This window comes from Silene latifolia, chromosome 7 (assembly GCF_048544455.1).
Source record: "Silene latifolia isolate original U9 population chromosome 7, ASM4854445v1, whole genome shotgun sequence".
NCBI lineage: Eukaryota > Viridiplantae > Streptophyta > Magnoliopsida > Caryophyllales > Caryophyllaceae > Silene > Silene latifolia.
Genome location: NC_133532.1, coordinates 34,969,733 through 34,982,161, shown reverse-complemented (window position 1 = coordinate 34,982,161; position 12,429 = coordinate 34,969,733). Strand labels below are relative to the sequence as shown.

At 37.5% G+C, this 12,429-nt stretch overlaps 1 non-coding gene across 1 annotated transcript; it reads left to right on the top strand.

Annotated features, from left to right (window-relative positions):
* The first annotated feature begins 892 nt into the window (after nt 1-892).
* LOC141593555 (small nucleolar RNA R71) lies at nt 893-999 on the top strand. Its single transcript, XR_012521630.1, has one exon. It is a non-coding gene; the product is annotated as a small nucleolar RNA R71 (small nucleolar RNA).
* The last annotated feature ends 11,430 nt before the right edge of the window (nt 1,000-12,429 follow it).

Here is a 12,429-nt window from a genome sequence, read left to right as displayed (position 1 = left end):
TGCTTCATACCTTGTACCACTTCTCAAGTGAATGGCACTAACCGTTTCATGTCTTGGGGGATTACTTTGAGGTGGTAATTGCCCCTTTTGTCTTTGTGAGCTTGAAGATGCTAGTTGAGTCAATTGGGTTTCCAACATTTTGGTGTGAGCTAGGATGTTGTTGATGGTGGTTTCCTTTGCTTGACTATCTTTTTGCATTTGAGTGAAAAATTCTTGTTGATTCTTTTGCATTTGGAGGACTGCTTTTTGAACATCAAAGCCTTGGTCATTTTGTTGATTGTATTGAGATTGATTTTGGTAACCTTGGTTTTGATTGTAAAAGGGTCTTTGATTTTGGTTTCTCATGGGTGGTGGGGTGTATGTTGTTTGAGGATTTTGAACATTTTGGCTTTTGTATGAGAGATTTGGATGGAATTTGGTGTTTTCATTGTAATAGTTGGAATAAGGGGTACCACTCTTGTATGCTTGGAAAGCATTCACTTGTTCATTTGTTCCCCTATATTCACCTTGGTCATGTCCCAAAGTTCCACAATTCTCACATATCCCACTTGGGATTGATGAAGATGCCGTCATGGCATTAACATGATGCTTTGGTGATTTTGAGACTTCTTCAAGTCTAGCCATTGCTTTCTCAAACTTCAAGTTGATAGTATCGATATGGGAGCTAAGTTGAGCACCTAATTGAGTAACGGCGTCCACTTCGTGCTTTCCTCCTCTAGTAGCCTTGCGAGGCCTACTATATTGTGAGTTATGGATTGCCATCTCTTCAATTTTGCTCCAAGTTTGGTTGTCATCAACCTCGGTGAACATCTCATTCGATCCCATATTAAGGATATTTCTTGAATCTTCATAAAGACCATTCCAAAATTGTTGTACCAAGAACCATTCGCTAAGTCCATGGTGAGGACATGAGCGACAAATTCCCTTGAATCGCTCCCAAGCTTCATACATAGATTCTTCATCCCTTTGCTTAAAACCCGTAATTTGAGCTCTTAGCATGTTAGTCTTTTCCGGTGGATAAAACTTTTTGTAGAAAGCTAGAGCCAACTTCTTCCAAGAATCAATTCCGAGAGTAGCCTTATCAAGGCCTTTCAACCATTGTTTGGCGGTGCCAATTAGAGAAAAAGGAAATAAGACCCATCGAATTTAGTCTTGAGTTACACCGGTTTGTGAAATCGCATCACAATAGTCGCAAAAAGCCTCCATATGAGAATGAGGATCTTCACTAGGCATCCCCCCAAATTGGCTCCTTTCAACTAATTGGATAAATGCGGATTTGGCAATGAAATTTCCGGTTAGATGTTGTGGTGTGGGAGTACCGTTGGGTAGGTTCTCCTCGGTGGGTACGGAATGTGATGAAAACTTAGGCATTGTGGGTTGATTTTGTGGTTGATTTTGTGTTGGGTTCTCCTCGCCTTCTCTTGCAAAAGGGTTGATGAACTCAATAGTTGGTTGAATATCTACAACCTCACTAATACCTCTCAAATTTCTCCTAGCAAGTCTTCTATTGATTGTCAAAGGTCTTTCAATTTCACGATCAAAAGGTAACAAATCACCTTGTGACCTTCTAGACATGCAAAATATCAAACAACTCGAAAACAATTGGAGCAAACCTTGAGGAGTTTTACTTCCCCAAGGCAAAGAAAGACACAACTAATAACAATATAAGGAAATCTAAATCAAGTTAACACCGTCCCCGGCAACGGCGCCATTTTGATACGGACAAGAGTTGGTCGTCACACATCCAATCAAACACAATTTATAGCTTCACAAACAACTCTACAATTAGTAAAGAGGCAAGTAAAGGTCGGATCCCAAGGGACGGGAATTGAGATGAGATTTCTATCGTAACTAGTGGTGTCTTAGGGGTGTCACAATTTGGGTTGATGTAGAAGGTCACTAAACTAAGTATTAATGAAAGTAAATAAGCAAGATGAATTGAAAGGGTTGTAAACAATTGATAAAAAGCACTAGGGTGTCATGGGGTCATAGGGGAATCATGGGAATTGATCATACAAACATGTTCTCAAATTATAAGCAAGCAATTATTGTTGTGATGGATTGAGTTGGGTTATATCTTACAATCCTAGGAAAGTTTGGGTCCCGGAGCCGAATCGATTAGATTGTACAACACCTACAAGTCGACTTAGTCTTCCCTACTCAACAACATGCATGGTCTAATGATACTCGAGTTGGTTTATGTCTTACAAGTCTCATTGAAAAGATAGGTGATGGGTAAAAAATGCAAGGATTCATAGGCTCGCATTTCATCAAACATAACATGTGCATGAGTCGAGATCAAAACAAGCAAGCAAATAAACCATGAAAGCATATTAATTTAAGCATGAATCATTCCCTATGTTGGTTTCCCCTAATTACCCATTAACCCTCGCTAGGTGACTACTCACTCATTATCATGTTGATCATGCTAGCAAGGTTGTCAATCATACCAACAAAGTAAAACATGATGAATAAATGAAAGTAATTAACAATAATTAAAAAGGGATTAAGAGAATTATACCTACTAATGATCCAATAATAAAGCAAAGATAAAAGAAGTACTTGATGCTTGATTGAGAGGTTGTCAATCTCCCAATAATAACCCAAATAATCTTCAATTACCCAAAATAAAGGATGAACAAATGAGAGATTAAGGAAATAAAACTTGTATTAGAACTTGATTAATTGTTGATTACAAAACTAAAGAGAGATTTGATTGATATTTACTACACTAAAGATTGCTAAGAAGAACATGCTCTTCTAATTAGACTAATGGGGTATTTATAGTGGAAATTAGGTGGATGCATTAGGGTTAACTAAGGGCTAAACTAGTAATTACACTTTTTAGATTTGAGCAGGGAAACGCCGGTATATTTCGAAGGAAGGGCATCTTTCACGGAGGCTTGAAGAAGACGAAATTGTGCTGGACTGGAATCCGTGCGTCTTAGGCTCGGGACGGGCGGATTCAGGGTCTGGAGGACAGGCGTCTTTGGGAGAAGACGGCCGTCTTCTGGTGGTTGCTGCCCGGGCGTCTTTTTAGGAAGACGGCCGGATTGTGGAGTGGAGGACGGGCGGATTCAGGGCAATCCGCTCGGATTGTAGCTCAGCAATGTTTCTTCTTCTTTTCTTCCCTTTTCTTCATAAAATCCTTGGGGATTTCCTCGGGGATGCAAGGATCTTTCCTCAACATTGCCCATCTACTATAATATGTACAAAGGCCTTCTAATCTTGTCTCTCCTTGATGCTTGGTCATTGAATTCAATCAATTTAGTCTCTTTTTGCCATGAAAATGCAAGATTCTTACTCCTTTCCTACTAAGGGATCAAAATCTCAAAGAATATGCAAAACAAAGAACTAAAGACAATAAATGACCCAAATATGCACTAAAAAGCATGGGAACAAGGCTAATTCGGGGGCTAAATATGCGCTAATTATGGTCACATCAGTGAGGTAAACAACCTAGTCCTAAACCTGCGCAGACCTAGCGACATGCGGAAAACTACCGCATCCAAGACCCATGATAACAACACATGAGTACCCCTAAGGAGTCCACCAAAGGGTTGGCTAGTATTTAAGCTGGCCACATACTTCTAAGAGTACGTCAGGAGGTCATGCCCTAACTTGGATAAAGCTGACCACATACTTCTAAGAGTACGTCAGGAGGTCACGCCCTAACTTGGATAAAGCTGACCACATACTTCTAAGAGTACGTTAGGAAGTCATGCCCTATCTTGGATATAAACCCACCAAGCTCGGACACAGAGGCTATTAAGCCGCAAACATACACTCGTCAAAGACTATAATGTCCTATCTATGACGAAGGCCGAAATACTCACCTAGGACCTAGTCCCAGCTTGAATACTTTAGCCCACGCCACACAAGACAAGTAGGACACCCAATTAACCATAAGAGGGGCAAAGAGTCCAAACTTGCACACACAAATGATCATACACACCCAAGCATATGAAAGGCTACACAAGAGCATATTCAGCTGACAATCCAACAATATCTCCAATATCAATAATAATCCAAATTCCAGCTAACCAACAGTACCATAATCCATGAGAAAAAGCTAAAATGGCAAAGAGGCAACAAGACTCAAGCATAAGGCATCCAAAACATCCAACAACCAACATGTGAAATAATAATCACAAATATCAAGGCATCAACATAAAACATCCAATAACAACCAATCTCACCTCAAAGACAAACCCTCGACCCGAGTCCCGCGACGGGTCATCGGTCAAATCGAGGCTGAACGGTTTAAACCTAGTTTGACCAAACTCGTTCGGTCAATCTGGCCTAGCTCAGAGTCTTGGCCTACTTTGGCCCAAATCACAAAATTCATCACAATATCATTCTCATGCCATTTCCAATTTCTATCATGTGAACACTATCAACATCAAGAAAACATTCCAACTTACAAAATAACTAATTCCACAAGATTCTCGCATAATAAAATAGCATAAATAACTGTCTCACACAAGGGTAAAATTTTCTATAAATTTTAATCCATAAAACGACGCCATTTACTCATACGGACTCTGATTGAGTGATTCAAGTGGCTAAACCACCTAATTTTTCGATGCCGTTCAATCTGTAATATTTTTGGAAACATTGGAAATCATCTCGGTCCAAGATCTTGACGTTTCCGGCCAAAACACGGACTTGTCACAACACATAATTCCTCATCCAAATTTGTTCCAAACAATAATATACAAATGGGTAACATAAATTAAACATAAGCATACTCATCTTACTCCATTCATTCATTTATCAACAAGATCGTCTCAAACAACAACAAACAACAACAAACGACAACAAACAACAACAAACAACAAATACAACTACTAATGTGACATTAATTCGTAGAGTGACTCGGAATAGTTACCTTAAGCTAGAAAGAGAGAACAATAACACTTGAGAAAGAGCCCTAGAAACCGAAATCACTCATCATCTTCTACAATATATGAGTCTCCTAACTCATCTTCAAATTCTTTACCTATAAGAACAACAAAAACACAATTATTAAGCTTAAATTCGAAAACCCTAAAAGATGAGCCTTAAAACAAAATTGGGGGAAATGAACATAAAGCTTAATAGTAGATGAGGATTGAAGAGAGGATTCCAAATATATAATTTTTATGAGATTTGGTGGAGAAATGAAGGATTTATGGATTGTAAGGAGGTTATTTTGATAGATTTTTGGTGTTTGATGAAAGGAAGAGAGAGTGTGAATTATGGAGGAAATGAGAATTGAAAGAGGGGACAATGGAGGGTAGGTGGCCAGCCAAAAGGCATGGGGAGATGGGTCATTTGTTTACGTTTTGGGGTTTATTTCGACGGTAATTAGAAATATTCGTCGAACGCGATTTCCGAGAATATTAAAGTTCTTAAACACGATTTTACTAAAAGATTAAGTACTCATATGCCCAATATCCAAACTCGTTTACCCAACGACCGTAAGAAATGGGAAAATCCCAATTTTACGACTTTTATCCGAAATCTATTTTATCAAAGGAAAAGGTTTAAATATAGTTTAAATCACTTTTAAACATTTCTAAACTATCAAAAATAATTACATTTCTTCAAAATAAAATAAGATTATATTTTATCAAATAAATTTTATTTCAAATAAATTAATATTAAATTAAAATAGATTAAAATATTACTTTTAAAATATAATAAAGGTCTTCAAATTTACGGGGTGTTACAATCATCCCTCCTTTTAAGAAGTTTCGTCCTCGAAACTTGCAAGTAGAAAACGAAAATATAATAAGGACGAACTCAATTTTCCAAGGGCGAAAATCAAAACATTCAAAACAAATTGGAATTTCAAAAGATGATCCTTCAAAAGGGCTTAAGAAAACTTTCAAAAGCACGATGTCCATATCAAGGGAATGAGAGAACTCTTGATGCATGCAAGCGCGCTATCATTCCGAATCAAGGACAAATCAAAATACGAAATCATTCGCCGATAAGTGCAGAACTAGCTATCAGACGTCTCCAATAACGAATCCTGACAACGAATCAACGCCAAAACAAAATGAAAGCGAAAGGTCAAATGCAATTGTTATAGAAAAATGTTAAATCATTTTTCAAACTTGACCAGAAGTCATGTTTTCCAAATATAATACAAATTTTAACAATGAATCGAAAAGTTAACTCACATTGGTCCGAAATTACACAAAACGAGAAATAGCTTAGGTATCAAATCGAACACCAAGGTTGAAAGAGAGTGAGAAATCATTTTCAAATGTTATAGAAAGAGGTCAATTTGTAGATTTAACTCCAAATTTAAAATAATGAACCAAAAGTTTACTCAAACTAGATAGAATCTATGCAAGATGGAAAACAACTCGGGAACGAGAAGTGCAAGTCGCGATAGGGAACTCACACCCAACAGACAAGAAGGAATTGAACTCTTAAAGGTGGAATTTTGGGATGAAGTCAATAAAGATGTCAACGAACAAGAAGCTTTACTCAAAAGGTCAAATGAGTTCCAAAAAGGCGAACTCAACGGAACAAGCCAGAATAGCAAGAATGACAATTGTCGGAGATCGGAATTAGGAAGATCGGTACATCGAGAAAGGTTACTCACTCAATTTTCCAACCACAGAGTCATCCTACTAGGTCCTCCGAACATCAACAGGGCAACAATCAGAGGCCACACTAATCCAAAGAGCCATCTGAACCACTCATCAACAAGTCTACTTATAAGCTAATCCTTGAGACAATCCTATCCTCTACAATTATAACTAACAATTTCCCAATCAAAATGTTTCCACCAATATCCTCCACCGAACCAAATCAAAATCCAAAGTCGAAACTAGTAACAATATTATACCCTTACCAAGATTCAATATTCCCAAACGCATTCATGCTTGAAACCAACCCACAAGCAACAAGTTGCACTATCCAATCCATAATTAGCACTAACTATAAGATAAATGGGTTCATCACACAAATCATCTGATCGGTTTACTCAAGATTCACTATCCTACTTCCCAACAATATTCCAATTCCAATAGAAAGATTCCTCAAAGGATTAAATATAAGGTCCAAACTTACAATAACATTCCACAAACTTAGCTATCAATCCCCAATACCGTAAAGTAAGGCTCAAATGACAAACGAACAATCCCCGAACGAACAATGCCCAAAACAAATCCAAAATAACCATAGAAATACTCCACCAAGGTAAACTAATCCCATTAGTCTCATCATCAAATCGAAACCAAAGTGAGTCTTATACCACCAAATTACGCGAACCTCAAATCGCAAGGAGACTACAACATTGCCATCATAAGAATTCCATCAAAAATCTAACTCTCATATCACATGGTCAAATACAAATACAAACTCCTACACCAATTCCCGGCAAAAATCAAAATACAAAAATCCTCAAATCACATCCCACTAACTCTGTAAACATGGTCAACAAGGTACCAACTATACTAAGGAGGTAAGGAGTGATAACGGGATTGAGAAACGGTAAAATATTTTTGAAGGGTGCATGAGCATGACAAGTTAGGCAACTAAGTAGTCAGACCGTAAAGATAACGGTTGACAAAAATAAGAGGTACTCGAGTTAAGAAGATATCTCGGGCAAGAAGAAGATACGTAAACTTCGGCATAAAAACAGGGTACAACGAACGCTAAAGAGAAGGAGGGGAGAACAGAAGCGGCATAATGAAAGGGTTACCGCTTAACCAAACACTCCTCAAAGCTTATGATCGCTATGATAAGGTTACATCACTAAGGTGCTCAACAAAGCCTCAAAAGTCTACCAAATCATAGGACTAACAAGGACTCCACAATGGTAGGTATTCCTCAACTCAATTGGTTCCAAGAGCCAAAATCAATTCACCACACAAATTCATTTGTTACCATCCAAGTCCCAAAGTATCTCCTTTACAATTCTCGTCATCGAACTTCACTTGCTATGTCATCCCCAAGTACCATGGCTTGTTTACACTATCATCTCACCACTTCGTACTTCTAGTCTCCGATACCATAAATTAGAATCGCATCTTTGAACTCACGAACTACATCGAACAACTTTCCACCAAAGTTCCCAAATTCAGATATGATTAATAAGGTCAACCACGTGTTCTCAAATTTCAAAAGGTCAACAAGGGCTACTCTATACTAGATTTGGTCAACTCAAAAGGTTTAACAAACTAACTAATTCCAAAGTACGATACCAATCCATTAAGCAACGTCAATGTCCTATTGTATTCCTTTCGAGGCCTACAAAGATTGGGGCTAACTATCATTCCTTTAATTCTCCACAAGAAACATCGAGACTCTCAAACGAAGTAGCTTAGGTTCATTCCAACTTATGTGCTAAGGTAGTACCCATGCTCAATCACCTATAACAAACAAGCTCTCAATAGACATAAATCCCAAGGTGTTTCTCAACTCACTAGGCTCTCACATCAAGCACAACTAACAAGACTAACCAAAGGATCCCAAGTTATCTTCTCATATACAACTCAAACCTTAAACAATTAATTTCTCAACTCGTTCACGCCCTCCAATGATACATTCACTCACCCCAAGGTACGAGGCTCAGTTAAAAACATTCTCTCAAAACCGGGTTCTCTTGAACAAGGGGACTATCCCGCGGAATAAAAGGAAGGTGTCCACAAGTACTCTTATTATAAGAAGAAAACGAACCAAGGATGAATCGGGAGAAAGAATATAAGAGTAGTTACCAAGGCGAGAGAAGAGGAATTCGAAAGACGAATAAACTACGAGATTGAAAGATTAAGGTAAGGTACACTGAATACGAAAAGAAATATCGAGAAAGTGGAAGCATTCATCATTTGGCATAACCAATCTTCAACATTCGGCAACGGCCACTCAATCTTGGTCACCAACGAGTAAGATCACGGTCATAGCTTCAACGGCACGAAAATTAATAACTAACAATTAACAAACCTAGCTTGTAAGATTGCATTATCTACGTTTCTTGGAGGGGCCATCTTGCAAAAGAGAACATTGGTTAGCACCTAACAAATAGCAATCACAAAGAGGCTACAACATAAGGTCCTACGTCTACCATCCTACCCATCTCTCAAGTTTATTATTTTAAGGTCAAGTTATTTATATTGGGGTGCACAAACGTGCGTCGGGAGCAAGGTAGCTCTGATACCAACTGTGACACCCTCATTCATTGCGGAAAAGTAAACACGTAATTCTAGATAAAAACTGCATGGATATGTTTGTAATAGGTTCATTTGGGTAAAAACCTGTAATTTTTAAAACCGAAAACGAAACCTGAACCTGTTATAAAAATATCCAAATGGGAAGGTGTCAACCATGCAAGGTCCAAAATAAATCTCATACATAAAACATCGCTAGAGTCACGAAACAAAGTTATACAACCCAAATATGAAAAAAGGGAGACATAAGTCCCTAAAAAGTATATGACATAAAAGTGTTTAAGGGTCACAATAATATAAAGCCAATCTAGGTCCCAAGGTTACTTTGCTCGCTAGCTCGTCCATGTACCCCATATATGCATCACCTACCTGTCAATCGCATTTTATACAAATACGAAAGCCACAGTCAGTGGGGAGTAACTCCGAGTCCTCCCAGCCACGAAATGTCATAATTAATATAACATGTAAACATAAGAATATGAATATGGATAACACATAGCCTTAGCATATAGATGCTAGACAATCGTGCTTATCATGTGAACAAGAATATAAACAACACATAGTCCTAGCATGTGAATACTAGACTGACTCATACTACACTATCATGTGAATCACATAACATCCAGGAATCCAAACTCTATCAACCATAGCCGGCTTGCATCTCACCTTCTATGATTCATAGAATCATCAAACAAGAAAGGACAATATATCTAGAGACAGGCATAAGTTCTTAGGACGGTCAATAGTCACTCTGTAACTCGAGTCTATACCACGAGGTAAGGTAAACGCCCTAGTCCTAAACCTGCGCAGACCTAGCGACATGCGGAAAACTACCGCTTCCAAGACCCATGATAACAACACATGAGTACCCCTAAGGAGTCCACCAAAGGGTTGGCTAGTACTTAAGCTGACCACATACTTCTAAGAGTACGTTAGGAGGTCATGCCCTAACTTGGATAAAGCTGACCACATACTTCTAAGAGTACGTCAGGAGGTCACGCCCTAACTTGGATAAAGCTGACCACATACTTCTAAGAGTACGTCAGGAGGTCATGCCCTATCTTGGATATAAACCCACCAAGCTCGGACACAGAGGCTATTAAGCCGCAAACATACACTCGTCAAAGACTATAGTGGCCTATCTATGACGAAGGCCGAAATACTCACCTAGGACCTAGTCCCAGCTTGAATACTTTAGCCCACGCCACACAAGACAAGTAGGACACCCAATTAACCATAAGAGGGGCAAAGAGTCCAAACTTGCACACACAAATGATCATACACACCCTAGCATATGAAAGGCTACGCAAGAGCATATTCAGCTGACAATCCAAAAATATCTCCAATCTTAATAATAATCCAAATTTCAGCTAACCAACAGTACCATAATCCATGAGAACAAGCTAAAATGGCAAAGAGGCAACAAGACTCAAGCATAAGGCATCCAAAACATCCAACAACCAACATGTGAAATGATAATCACAAATATCAATGCATCAACATAAAACATCCAATAACAACCAATCTCACCTCAAAGACAACCTAGTTTAACCAAACTCATTCGGTCAATCTGGCCCAGCTCAGAGTCTTGGCCTACTTTGGCCCAAATCACAAAATTCATCACAATATCATTCTCATGCCATTTCCAATTTCTATCATGTGAACACTATCAACATAAAGAAAACATTCCAACTTACAAAATAACTAATTCCACAAGATTCTCGCATAATAAAATAGCATAAATAACCGTCTCACACAAGGGTAAACTTTTCTATAAATTTTAATCGATAAAACGACGCCATTTACTCATACGAACTCCGAATTGAGTGATTCAAGTGGCTAAACCACCTAATTTTTCGATGCCGTTCAATCTGTCATATTTTTGGAAACATTGGAAACCGTCTCGGTCCGGTACTGACGCGTTCCAGCCAAAACACGGACTTGTCACAACACATAATTCCTCATCCAAATTTGTTCCAAACAATAATATACAAATGGGTAACATAAATTAAACATAAGCATACTCATCTTGCTCCATTCATTCATTTATCAACAAGATCGTCTCAAACAAGAACAAACAACAACAAACAACAACAAACGACAACAAACAACAACAAACAACAAATACAACTACTAATGTGACATTAATTCGTCGAGTGACTCGGAATAGTTACCTTAAGCTAGAAAAAGAGAACAATAACACTTGAGAAAGAGCCCTAGAAACCGAAATCACTCATCATCTTCTACAATATATGAGTCTCCTAACTCATCTTCAAATTCTTCACCTATAAGAACAACAAAAACACAATTATTAAGCTTAAATTCGAAAACCCTAAAAGATCAGCCTTAAAAGAAAATTGGGGGAAATGAGAATAAAGCTTACTAGTAGATGAGGATTGAAGAGAGGATTCAAAATATATAATTTTTATGAGATTTGGTGGAGAAATGAAGGATTTATGAAGGATTTAGGGATTGTAAGGAGGTTATTTTGATAGATTTTTGGTGTTTGATGAAAGGAAGAGAGAGAGTGAATTATGGAGGAAATGAGAATTGAAAGAGGAGACAATGGAGGGTAGGTGGCCAGCCAAAAGGCATGGGGAGATGGGTCATTTGTTTACGTTTTGGGGTTTGCTTCGACGGTAATTAGAAATATTCGTCGAACGCGTTTTCCGAGAATATTAAAGTTCTTAAACACGATTTTACTAAAAGATTAAGTACTCATATGCCAAATATCCAAACTCGTTTACCCAACGACCGTAAGAAATGGGAAAATCCCAATTTTACGACTTTTATCCGAAATCTATTTTATCAAAGGAAAAGGTTTAAATATAGTTTAAATCACTTTTAAACATTTCTAAACTATCAAAAATAATTACATTTCTTCAAAATAAAATAAGATTATATTTTATCAAATAAATTTTATTTCAAATAAATTAATATTAAATTAAAATAGATTAAAATATTACTTTTAAAATATAATAAAGGTCTTCAAATTTACGGGGTGTTACAATTATTCTCAATAACTTTACTTTTAACATTACCTTGTATCAATTCCATTCTAATTTTACCTTTTTAAAACCTTATCCTTTTCTTAACGGTTTAAGAGAATGCTCCCACTCATTTCAATGAGTCTTTGCTAAGAGAAGCAAAATTGAAATTCATGAAGACTACTCTTCATTCTTTTGTTTAGTCTTAAAATTTCATTGAAGTGGTTGCGGTATTTTGGTCAATTTTGATTTCAAACAAATCTAGTTACCAA